Source organism: Struthio camelus, chromosome 5, assembly GCF_040807025.1.
Source record: "Struthio camelus isolate bStrCam1 chromosome 5, bStrCam1.hap1, whole genome shotgun sequence".
Classification (NCBI taxonomy): Eukaryota; Metazoa; Chordata; class Aves; order Struthioniformes; family Struthionidae; genus Struthio; species Struthio camelus.
In genome coordinates, this window is record NC_090946.1 from 84,190,685 (window position 1) to 84,202,847 (window position 12,163).

General features: G+C 51.2%; 1 long non-coding RNA gene across 1 annotated transcript in view; it reads right to left on the minus strand.

Annotated features, from left to right (window-relative positions):
• Positions 1-5,229: 5,229 nt before the first annotated feature.
• Positions 5,230-12,163, minus strand: part of LOC104148926 (uncharacterized) — a 41,691-nt gene continuing 34,757 nt past the window's right edge. The window contains exon 3 of the long non-coding RNA XR_695225.2: positions 5,230-6,174. This is a non-coding gene — a long non-coding RNA (uncharacterized lncRNA). The remainder of the gene's footprint in view (positions 6,175-12,163) is intronic.

Here is a 12,163-nt window from a genome sequence, read left to right on the forward strand (position 1 = left end):
TCTCGGATGTTGTCAATAAATTTCTAGTGGTTGAGTGCAAAACTGCCAGTTTTGCTGAGGAACTGTGACTTGGAGTCACCGTGAACTGTTCTCAGAAATCATCAGCTCAGCGTGTTACAGCAGCCAAAAGAGCTAAGAAAACATTAAACATCATCAGGCAGGAAACTGAGATGAAAAAAGAGGGAGTCATTTTGCCTCTACATAAAACCTGCATACACAAAATACATTCCGGCTGCTGTGTGCCATCTGCACACAGGCACAGCGGAGCTAGAGCAAGTGCAGAGAACGGGACAGAGGAGCTACTTGATGAGGACGCACATTGTGGCCAAGCACCGTCGGCTGTGGGGAAACCGGCCGGGACCTACATCGTTCATCAGCACCAGCAAAAGCGAATTGACAAAGCTGAGCTTTTAACTTTGCCTTAAACCTCAATAACAGTGAGCTCCCACCTCTGGACAGCCCCCAAAGCCAGAGATGACTGAACAGGAGTAGAGGCATAAGGATATTGGCAGGAGATTTTGAACTAAGACTATGCAGGCTTTAAAAGCAAGGACAGCAAATTTAAAAGTAGTGAAGTATTTTCCCCATGTGCAATACTACCAGGAAGAGTTGAATAACCTCGTGAAGTGCTTGGAGGTGACCCAGCCCTGAGCGGCATTGTATAGAGACCTGCCTAAGAGAGCAGATACCGTTTCACAAACTCTGCTCAGGGTTAAAACAGAGGAAGAGTTGATATCCTTAACTAGAACAGAGAACCAGTAATCTGCCAGATGGGCAGCACATCTAGACAGTAATCTACCAGATGGGTAGCTTTGATTTAACAATATATTACAACCTGAGAGTCATTTGAGTGTAAGCAGTTAAAATAATTGTTCTCGAGTGCCTCAGAGGAGAGGAAAGCCAGATAAAGTTCATGGAGAAGGTATATCAAAAGTGTAAATATCTTAGTCCACCACTGGAGCCAGCATACCCTCAGGCATTTCACACTACCTTGCACTGACAAGTGTGCTGTGTACATATGGGACAGTGAGGATCTCTGAAGTGGTGGGAGAGACCCAGCAACACAGCTGAGGCAGCAACACGGCTGAAGCAACCATGCATTCATCTATCAGCATTATGGCAAGCCACCACTGCGAGGTAGTTGCAAAAAGGGCAAACTCAGTCCTGAGTTATACTCAGAGTAGTATTGAAGTGGAGATGTTTGAAAACTCTTGTATATCTCACTAGTAAATCACAGTCAGGGCAGATCAGTTCAGCTGGAACAGGTCCAGAGAAGAACGACCGCGATGACAAGAGGAACAGAGTACCTGTTTTACAAGAGAAGATCAGAAGAACTTCACTCAACTTCCTTGGTAAAATGAAGGCAACAAAGTGACGTGACTTTTGTGCATAAATATAATAGAAGGAGGGTATAAATAACAACTCGAGGTAAATGTAATATGAGCACAAGGACAAATAGGCATCAGCTGCTAAGGAAACCATGCCAGGACCAGTCACCTTGCGCTGTGGTGCCAGCACAGAGGTCCTCGGGCTATTGATAGCTGCTTGGCAGAGGTAATGGCAACATGCAAACACGTTAGCTTGAGGAAGCATGCAGGCACTTACCTGCAGGAGCAGGCTTATCAGCAAACAAATGAAAACAAATGCAAACAGCTGTCAAACGGAGGAGAAAGAGGGAGGAAACAAGCAAAAAATGGCCAGCTCCTGCTTATGCCTTTTGACCTCTGTGAACTGGTTGGCTTTCCCTGGGGACTCTCCCCGGTGGAAGGCAACAGCCTGGAGTGGCAGCAGTGTCCACTGCACACCTGCCACAGGAGGACCTACCGCCACGGAGAACAGAGCGTCCAGGGCCCACCAGGGCTATGGGTCGGCTCACAGCAGCTCACAGCACAGCTTGATAGAATAGAGTGATCATTTAAAAAACAATCAATATCTATCTGATAGATTGAGCAGACTTAAAGCTTGCATAAGCGGTAAGAAGAAAAGCAACAGAAAAAAGTAAATTAATCGAAACCCCATGGGCAGCAGAGTTGATTCTATGGCCAGGCACAAGGTGAGAATTTATTGACTGTTCTCTAAGGCTAATTTTTAGGGAAAAGAGAGAGCAGCCATGTGGTAAGGAGCTTTCCTAAAAATCTCTTTCAAATTAAAGAGCAAGATATTGGAAAACAATGAAAAAGTCTGATACTAATGAGTGCATTATATAAAAAAGATTAAAAAAATAGACTGTGAGTCTCATCTGTGGCCACAGAACAGTGGAAAGCTGTTATGAGCAGTTCAGAAGACTTCTGTTGTGTGAATTTGGCCAAAGGACAGACTGGCTTAGTGGAAAAACAACTTTTCTCCTTTACGATGCTGTATCAGGTGGATTTGGGACAGGCTGGAGATAGGTCAACGACACCACCAGCTGACTGAGATGGATGCTATGGCTTCACATGGAGCAGGGTGTGGTCATGTAAGTGCTGAGTGCCCTGCACAAATGCTGAGTGCTGAGGCACTGGGTGGGACCAGGACGACCCTGCAGGCTGTGACCTTCATGCATGTACAGTAGATGCCATATACCTTGCAGGGCAAATGGGTTATTCTCCTCACTTCTCTTCTTGGCATTAACCAACACTGTGGCAGAGGCAAGCCCCAGAAATGTCTGGTGTAAATCGCAGCCTGTGTGGGAAGGAGGAACTGCGCAGCACCTCGCACGGTGAAGCCTGCTCCTCAGACAGTGTTCCTTGGCACTACACATCTGCAAACAATATTTCACCCCTGGGATTTACAAGCTTTCTGAACGAAATGAGGAGTCCACCAAGAAGCTGCTATCCTCTGGCGCAAAGTAGACTTGTGGGTCAGTCGGTCTCCCATCTGCATGGAGATGACGCAGACAAGCACAGGGGTTTCAACACCAGACTACGTTGGAGCCTGCAGAGTAGAGCAGGATCAGGAGCAGATGCATGACCCTAACAGCAGAAAGGCCCCACTAGAGAAACCACTGTTTCCCATCTGTGGAGGGAGCCTCCCACATGTCACATCAGGAGGCCCTGAAGGCCCAAGGTCACCACTCCCACTGGAGCTTGGCCTGTGTTTGCACCCCCAGGGAGCTTGGACTGAGCAGTAAGTAGGAGGTGGTGGTGCAGACAGACGGGATGAGCCGGCTCCAGGGCGCTTGGGTAGAAGCGTGGACAGCAGGTCCAGAAGAGATGCAAGGGGACGCAGGGAGGTGCATGCTAAGCACGTCTCTTACAGAGTGTCTCATACCGTCAGGACACATTCAAGTGGGAAAGCAATTGGAAGGGCGAAGTAATACTGCAATCCTTTTTGACTGCTAGATTCATATCTTACTATCTGCTGCAAAAATAACTAACCTCTTTCTTTGCAGAAGAATAATGGATCACCCTGATATTATGAATAGACAAACACAATTGCAAGAAGGATTGCAAAAAAAGGTCCCTTAAGAGAACGAATTAAACTATTTGATGAGAAGTATTAGAGTGTGAGGATGAGTAATAGCCACTACAAATAATAGACCCGCTCCATCTAGCAAAGCAAAAGAAACACATGCTTGGGCCTGATGATAGAAATCCCGAGTGACTTAGACCCCCTCTTCAAACGGTGCCTGAAGAAGGACTCCTGCTCAGTTGCGCCAGTTCTGGGTTCACCGAGCTGAGACAGATGGAAACCCGGAAAGCCTCTGATGTTGTAATCGCTCAGTAATATGCTCGTTGTCACGTTTGGGTTTACTACTTACATCTGCAAACAAATTACAGAGTCATTTCCCAGGATAGCTAATATCTAGTTCATTATAATTTAATGCTCAGCCATAATGTCCCACAAAGCATGAAACAAGAGCTGTGCCTCTCCCGCAGCAGCACGCCGCCCTTCCCAAGCCCTCCGCACCGGGGCCAAGCCCTCCGCCGGCAGCCGCCCCGTCCCGGCGCGCGGCAGGACAAGGGAGGGCCGCGGCCCCCTGAGACCCTCGCGCTTGGGGCGGAGGAAGACGAGGGCAGGGCGGCTGCGGGGCTCCAGCGGGGCTGGACGACCCTCCCGGAAATGCTTTCATGCTGATTCGGCTTCAGAGAAAACGTTGTTTGCTTTGGTAGCTAAATACCAGATTGATTGAAAAATCGGTCTTCCTGATGTAAATTAAAACAGATATCAAATCTATATCTATCTATATACATTACATAATTTATATATTTGAGGTATATTTTAAATTAAATATATTATTTAACCTCATATATATGTCTCTACATTTTAATACATGTCCTTCTGTAGCTGTTTTTCTGGATTTATGATAAGTAAAACCACAACTCGCATTAAAAATGAAAACCTTTAATAGAATTTCTTCTTCAAACGGCTTCTAAACAACCTGAAGCAAAGAAAGATATTTTTTCCCCAAGTCAAAAGACGCTGCACAAACCTACAGTCTGCAGCGGCGCCTCTCAAAGCCTTCAGCGCCTGAAAGCCGGCTCGGCGCTGCCGGGAGATGGGTTCGCTGCTTCCCGGGGATGAGCACCCGCCCGGAGGAGCGGGGTCCAGCGCCGCCCGAGGGCTCCTGACACCAGCCGGTCATCAGTACCGGGCGTTGCTCATTAATATCAGGGTACGCTACGCCCCCCGCGCCCCCGCACCCGACGGCAGCCCCGCACTGGGGGTCGGGATGCCCCCGCACCCCCCGCCGCCCCCGCACCCGACGGCAGCCCCGCACTGGGGGTCGGGACGCCCCCGCCGCCCCCCCGCGCCCCCGCGCCCGACGGGAGCCCCGCACTGGGGGTCGGGACGCCCCCACACCCCCCGCCGCCCCCCCCGCCACCCCTGCACCCAACGGCAGCCCCGCACCCGGGGGTCGGGACGGCAAACGCGTTTTCCCCTCCGAGTGCCACGCGCGGAGGTGCCCCGGGGTCCCCAGCCCGGGTACACACTCTGCCTTCACGTGAGCTCGCCTCGGTCAGCTCACGACCGACGCTTTCGTGACCGAGACAGCAAGTTTTGCTTGTCTCTCGGGAAAAGCAAACTGAAGCCTGTGTAAGACTTGGGAACGTAACTCCAAAGCTGGGACTAAGCCTCTCCGAAGAGCCCCTCGGGAACCGGTCCGAGAACCAGCTCTCTGCTATAACTCACTTTCTCGGGGTGACTAGCTCCCTTGTTTAGCAATTTTCCTGGCAAAACTCCCATTCCTGAGAAAACTCACAAACGTTCGGGCTCCAAGTGGGGGATTTTATTTGCTCTTCAGCAATCCTCAGTTTTAGCCCGGGCTGAATACAAAGCAAGCTGCTAATATACACCTGAAACAAGTTCCCAGGCTCTTCTGTTGTTTGGGTTTTTGTGTTCTCCTTTTCGGCAGTATTCACGCAATTCTGCCTGCCCACTCTTGACCTCAGCTGCAGATCACTGCTGTCATGTTTCCTCTCTGTCAGTGGGGATTTTGCCTGGATTTATAGGTCAGGCTCGATCCTTTTCATCTCATTGCCTGTCATGTCTTTCAGTCTTCACAGAACAGAATATTTCTCGTGACTTTTTTGAAATATTCCATTTCGCACCCCTTTCTTCCTTAACCTGGCTGTACTCTTCAGGTGTTGTGGCTTGTCTCCATTCTCCATCTGATGTTACAGACAAGGCGCTGGGCAATGTTTTATACATGATCCAGAATTTCCTTAAGCCTTTGAACCTTTTACTTAGACATCCTTCTGGATTTGTCAGACAGATACCTCCATTACACAACTCAAATGTTCAATAATAATAGTCTGGATCTTTTCAAACATCAAAACTTACTCCCACTGGAAATCAATCATCAGACAGACAAGAGACATGTAGGATAGTAGAGAATTGCCTGCCAACTTTCTTTTACTGTAAAAGCTCATGAAAGCAGGCAAAATATAAATGACTTGTCAAAGACAACTTAAAGAGAGAAACTGAGAATACAATTATGGCCACACAGCAACTAAGCATTTGCACAGATACGTTGCGATAAGGACACGCACAGAGGAAGAGGCGTATTGGGAGCGCAGGGCTGTGTCCAGGTCCAGGAGAGTAAGTCATGCTACGAGCGGATGCCTGGGATGGCCAGCGCATGGGCAAGTTCAGGGAGGACAAAGTTGGAAGCATCGTGCTAAGGACGTAGCGGGACGCAGGCAGGACAGCAGTCCTGCTCGCCCAACCCCTATCCTCGCCGGTCATGTATAGCTGTAGAAAATACAGATGTAAAAATATTACAGATTTTTTTTAGTTGTCACTGCACAAGAATTCTGTATTTGAAGATCAAATATGGTGGCACCAAAAGGAAGGAAGGTGCCTCATAGCACGCTTTTCTTTGCCTTTTGGTTAAAAAGTTTACATAATTCAAATAAACATTCACTCATGCAAATGCAATCACTTATGACAAGAGAAGAAGAAAGTCCAAGACGTGACCAATAGGAGCATAAAACCCATTGTTTTTGTGTGCAGGCTTTCCTGGCAGCACCACCCGTCGCAGAGGCTGGAGCCTGGCTCGGCTGGAGGAGGCGGCGGCGAGGAGCAGCGGCGAGAGGCCGGGACGCGGCCCGCCTGCCCCAGGCGCAGAGGTGCCACCAGGGCTGCGTGACCCCAGTGCCACTGCCACCGGCTCGCACCAAGGTGCCCGTGGGTGGACGCACGCTGCCCACCGGGCGCTCGCATCCCCCACATGTCCAACGCTTCCCAGCTCTGCTACCACCTCCCTTGCCGAGGATCCAAGCTCTCTCTCCTTCGTTCTCCAAGACAATATCATGCCCATGGTACCAATGCTCCACGCATGCCTGACATTAAATATCTTTTTATTTATGCATGAATAATTGAATCCTTGCATTATTAATATTTTAATTAACCTTTACACAAGCTTCTTTTTTTTTTTTTTAATTTCTGCCTTCATCTCCCTATCTTCAGCTATCTTTATAAGGTTTTTAACTATGACTTTCTTTCCCATATGAAATCTTTATCCTTACAGCATGGGCAGAGAGCACCTTCAGAATAAGTCATTGCTGAAAACAGTGGAGATCAGACGCTTCCTAAAAATACTTGAACATTTGTGATTTCTGGCATTGCTAAGTTCTTTCTTGAAAATATGTTTTTTTTCCTGTCTTATTGCAGCTTCTCCTCTCTCCTGGTAGCCCCCTCTTGTATGGAGAAACCTGTATCATGTTCTCTGGCAATAACCACACACTGTCCGGGGGGGACGGATGACAGAAGGGAGCTTCCAGACACTCACGACTCCCATACGACGACTACATGGTCTGCCCAGCCTTTCCGGGCTCCAGTGAAGCATTTTCTATGGTGCTACATGGAAAATCATTACTGAAATAGAGGACTTGAGCTGTGATATGGGAATTGGCTAAAGAGATGACAATAGGTGCTTCTAAACATGGAAATACAAGCTGGAAGAGAAGCTCCTAGCATTTGGTCTAGGGGATGGACTATTTAGTATTTCGCCCAATGTTTCTGCCCAAGCAGCGATAACGCGCTGTGGATCCGGCCGAGGGGCTTCATCGGTGCAGAAGGACTTGGACTGTCACACGGGAAACCGGAGGGCTTTGGGGGCTGCAGTAACAGGAGAGGGACAAACGCGAAGCTGATCCAAGGCTGGACATCTCCCCTTCACAGGCGAGCGTGGCGGTGGGAGACGCCTGGGTGGGAGCAGGGCGGGGGCGGCAAACCCGCGAGGCCGGCACGGGAAAGGGGCCGCGCGGTGCCCCACGGCAGAGCGGAAACGGGGCGAGTGAGCGTCGGAAGAGGCAAGGGCTGGCGAGGGGTGCAAGGGCCCTCTGTAGACAGGAGGGAGGAGAGCCGTTGGGGGCAGCGGTGGCTCCGTGGCCGTGCCCCGCATCAGCCAGGCGGCAGGAGAGGTGCGCAGAGACCCCAGGCAGCACGGGAGAGGCGGGCGCAGACGCGGGGCAGGGCAGCGCCGCAGCGGGGCAGACGGCGTCGCCCCACAAGGGCCGCGCTGGCGCAGCCGAAACCAGGATGAAACACACTGAATTTTGGCTAGCTTCTGCTGGGGTGTTCGCATCCGCTTTAAAGCCAGCCCTGCCTGGGCTGGATGCTGCTGGCTAACACCAGCACATCTCAGAGAAAAGCCATTTTCTGCCCCTTAGCTGGGATTCGAAGTTCTAGAGTTAAGCTGTAAAAAGCGAACACAAACCAAGATAAAGCGTGCACTGAGATCTGCAGCATGTAACTCAGTATGTCATGTCCCTTCTGAAGCAAAAAATGAGAATTGCCACTAGAAAGGCACAGAAGAGCTTCAGATCCCCGTCCCTGGCCCTCAGCTGAGCAACTGTGCAGCGCTCCCCCTTGCACCACCGGCCGCCTGCTTAACACTCGACTAATCACAGAATCACAGAATCACAGAATCGTTTAGGTTGGAAGGGACCTCTGGAGATCATCTAGTCCAACCTCCCTGCTCAAGCAGGGGCCTCTAGAGCATATTGCCCAGGATCACATCCAGACCGGTTTTGAATATCTCCAGCGAAGGAGACTCCACCACCTCTCTGGGCAACCTGTTCCAATGCTCTGTCACCCTCACAGTCAAGAAGTTTTTTCTCAGGTTTAGATGGAACTTCCTGTGGTTCAGTTTCTGCCCATTGCCTCTTGTCCTGTTGCTGGGCACCACGGAGAAGAGGCTGGCCTCATCCTCTCAACAACCCCCCTTCAGATACTTGTACACGTTGATGAGATCACCTCTCAATCTTCTCTTCTCCAGGCTGAACAGGCCCAGCTCTTGCAGTCTTTCTTCACAGGAGAGGTGCTCCAGCCCTCTCATCATCTTGGTAGCCCTCCGCTGGACTCTCTCCAGCAGTGCCATGTCTCTCTTGTCCTGGGGAGCCCAGAACTGGACACAGTACTCTAGGTGAGGCCTCCCCAGGGCTGAGGAGAGGGGCAGGATCACCTCCCTCGACCTGCTGGCAACGCTCTGCCTAATGCACCCCAGGAGACCTTTGGCCTTCTTGGCCACAAGGGCACACTGCTGGCTCGTGGTTAACTTGTTGTCCCCCAGCACTCCCAGGTCCTTCTCTGCAGAGCTGCTTTCCAGCAGGTCAACCCCCAGCCTGTCCTGCTGCATGGGGTTATTCCTGCCTAGGTGCAGGACCTTGCACGTGCCTTTGTTGAACTGCAGGAGGTTCCTCTCCGCCCAGCTCTCCAGCCTGTCCAGGTCGCTCTGAATGGCAGCACAGTCCTCTGGTGTGTCAGCCTCTCCCCCCAGTTTAATATCCTCAGCAAACTTGCTGAGGGTGCACTCTGTCCCTTCCTCCAGGTCATTGATGAATATATTGAACAATCGCTGGGCATCCACTCGTTAAGAGCGGTAACGTTCATGCCTCTGGCTGTGAGCAGTCTCCGCTGGGGCTGAGGGCCCGACCTGGGCCGCCCGCCGGGGCTACCAGCCGCGGTCCCTCTCCCGGCACCAGCTCTTCTGCAGGTGCCGCGGGCGCCCAGCCCCGACTGCCCGGCCGTCCGTTCGAGCCGTGTGCGTCGGCACTGCTCCTCCGTCTGTGCCGGCTCGGGAGACGCGCTCAGCACGTGTTCGGCGGGAGTCCCGTCCTCCTCCGCGTGCTGAGACTTGGGCTCCGAAGGAAACAAGGCAGCGCGGTGGGTGACGCAGGCGAAAGTGGTGAATCGGAACCGTATGAACGTCTGCTTTGCTGCTGCTGCTGTTGTTTTTCCTTCCAACTGGACATTCGCTGGCTTCTGCCTGAGCGCGACCACGCGCGTTGCACGCAGCGGGCAGGAGCCGCGTGGCGCGCCGGCCGCTCCGCCGCCCCGTCCCGTCTGCCGCGCGTGCCCCAGCCTGCCTCCGGCCTCTGCTCGTCCCGACTGTTCAGAGACGGCAGACAGTGTCAAATGAATACAAAAGAGCTGCCTGCCCTAGCGAAGCGGTTTTCTTGTATGCATACTATTTTATTGCAAAGTGGCACTGGTGTGCTTGCTCGGGCGCTCGCAGCCTGCGTCAGAAGACTACCGCTTCACTGCGAAAAATAACAGGACAGGAATTAAATAATTGGGATGAGGAAGGTGTTCCATTAACTGATTGCATATGCCAAGTAATTCAACTTCAGAATTTGTCCCTGTCACTTTTCCCACACCAGTGGGGAGAGAGGGGTGCTTCCTCAAATCTGCAAATTCTTCCAGAGCGAGCAGTGACTGACCACTCACAGCAAGTTAATTAAAACTGCTTCACACTAGAAAGAACAAATGTTGGTGGAGATTAATTGATTTCCTGTTACTTTGTACTCGTCTAAATGATGTACTGGAGACACTTTAGCTGCTTCCACTTCATCTAAGTCAAGTGCAACCTTTAGTGTGCAATTAATCTCACTTTTTCATTAGTAACTAATATTAGAACAAAGTTAAATACCGAAACTGTCCAAGCTATACTCTCAGTTTTTCCTCAGTTAGCCTTGCAGTCTCCAGTTAAGTTTATTTTATACCAAACTTTGTTCATTTAAGAAAATAAAAAAGGAGGTAGTAAATACTGAAGATTTGTTCAAATTCCTCTGTCTCTTCTCCTTTGCAGTTACATTTAATAAACGCTCTCTATCTACACACTGCTTCCTGCTGTTTGCAACCCCTGGATGATTTCTCAGGTCGGAGGACTGAGGAGGATAGAGCGTGATGCTGGGTGTTTTTCGCGGTGCAAAGGGGAGCAAGGTAAATCTCCAAGAAATACCCTTTTCCTTTTCTTGCCTCTAAGCCAGTTTGGTAAACGCAGAACATTTCACAGCCAGCCAGCGCAGAGGGTTTTAGGCTTTAGCCAGGAATCGGCACCGCTGACGCGGCCTGAGCCCTTCTTCTGGCGGGCAGCACTACCCAGCCGCGGCCGTCCGGCAGAGCCGCGCCGAGCAGCGTCGGGTCTCAGCATCGCTGGCCGAGCCCGGCTTCGGGTCTTGGCAGCCTTGGAGGGGCAGCGCCAGCGACCGCGATGCTGCGTTAACATCGGGTCATCCCTGCGCTGCGTGCAACGTCTTCCCCGCTCCGGCCCCGCAAAACCCTGCAGCTCAGCAGCAGCTGCGGAGATTCGATCAAAACACTCCATGAACAGGCTGTTCCGAGGGATTTCATACATCTCCTGGCAACGTGGGGTCTCAGCTCTTTATGGAATAGCTCATTAATTACAAAAATGCAAGTTCAGGTCAAGTGAGATCGCTTACAAATTCAGATCAAACGAAGCAATGAGTTTGGGTCTAAAAACAGGGGGAAAAGTCAAAAAGTCGAAATGTTCATTTTGAGAGTCGAAATGAAAAAGTTCCAATATTTGCTTAAAGACTATGGTTTAAGACTGAATTTTATAGGCAGAGGAAGTGTCCATTCTCCTTCAGTGAAAACTGATTTGACTGAAAGGAAAAGTCTGGCTGCAAGCTGAAAAACAAAAAGGAAGAGGAAAATAAAAAATAGGCGTTCCCACAGAGCTCTAACCCTGAGACGATGAACCATCCTCCGGACTCTGACCATCGCACTGGCTCCTGCCGCAGTCTCACAGTGATGGTGGGCCGAGGACGAGGTCCCAAAGAGCCCCTGTGGAGCTCTCTGGAGTTACTGCTCACGTTTCAGAGAAGGCAGGCTCTCGCGCTTCTGTGACATTATGCGCACATTTATCTCCCATTAATCTTGAAAAAAACTATTGCATGTGTTAGAGGAGGGACCAGTTCAACCTGCTCCGAGCTGCTGGTGCCCGCAGCAGCGTCTCAGCTGCACGCGGTGGGGGTCACTCTTGCAGTGCCTCTGTTTTATCTCCTTGCGCTGAACCCAAACGCGCTGCTCCTGGTTTGCATCGTTTTGTCTTCTTCAGTCCCCTAGCGCCTCGTGCGCCCGCACGTTGCACTGCTGGGAGGACGGTCTGGGGCCGCTCTGCTCGGTTTCCGCGGGAGAAGAGGAGGGAAACGCCCCGCTCTGGTGCTCAACGCGCAGGACTGTCCTGTCTGGGCAAGGGGTCAGCAGAGCCCCTGGGGCTGGAGCCCGCCTGGCGCCCGTCTGCCCCAGGATTGCTTCCCCTCCAGTTCTTATCCCAAGAGCGTCGCCCTGCACCGCTGGGATAAATTTGCCATTTTAAATAGTTTGCCTGCTGTTTGTCAGGAAGGGGCATTCTGCCGCTGGTTCTGTCTTCAGTTCTGGATTGAAGCAGCTGAATGAGGACAGTTCTGGTAAATCCGTGGGTAAATTGCCC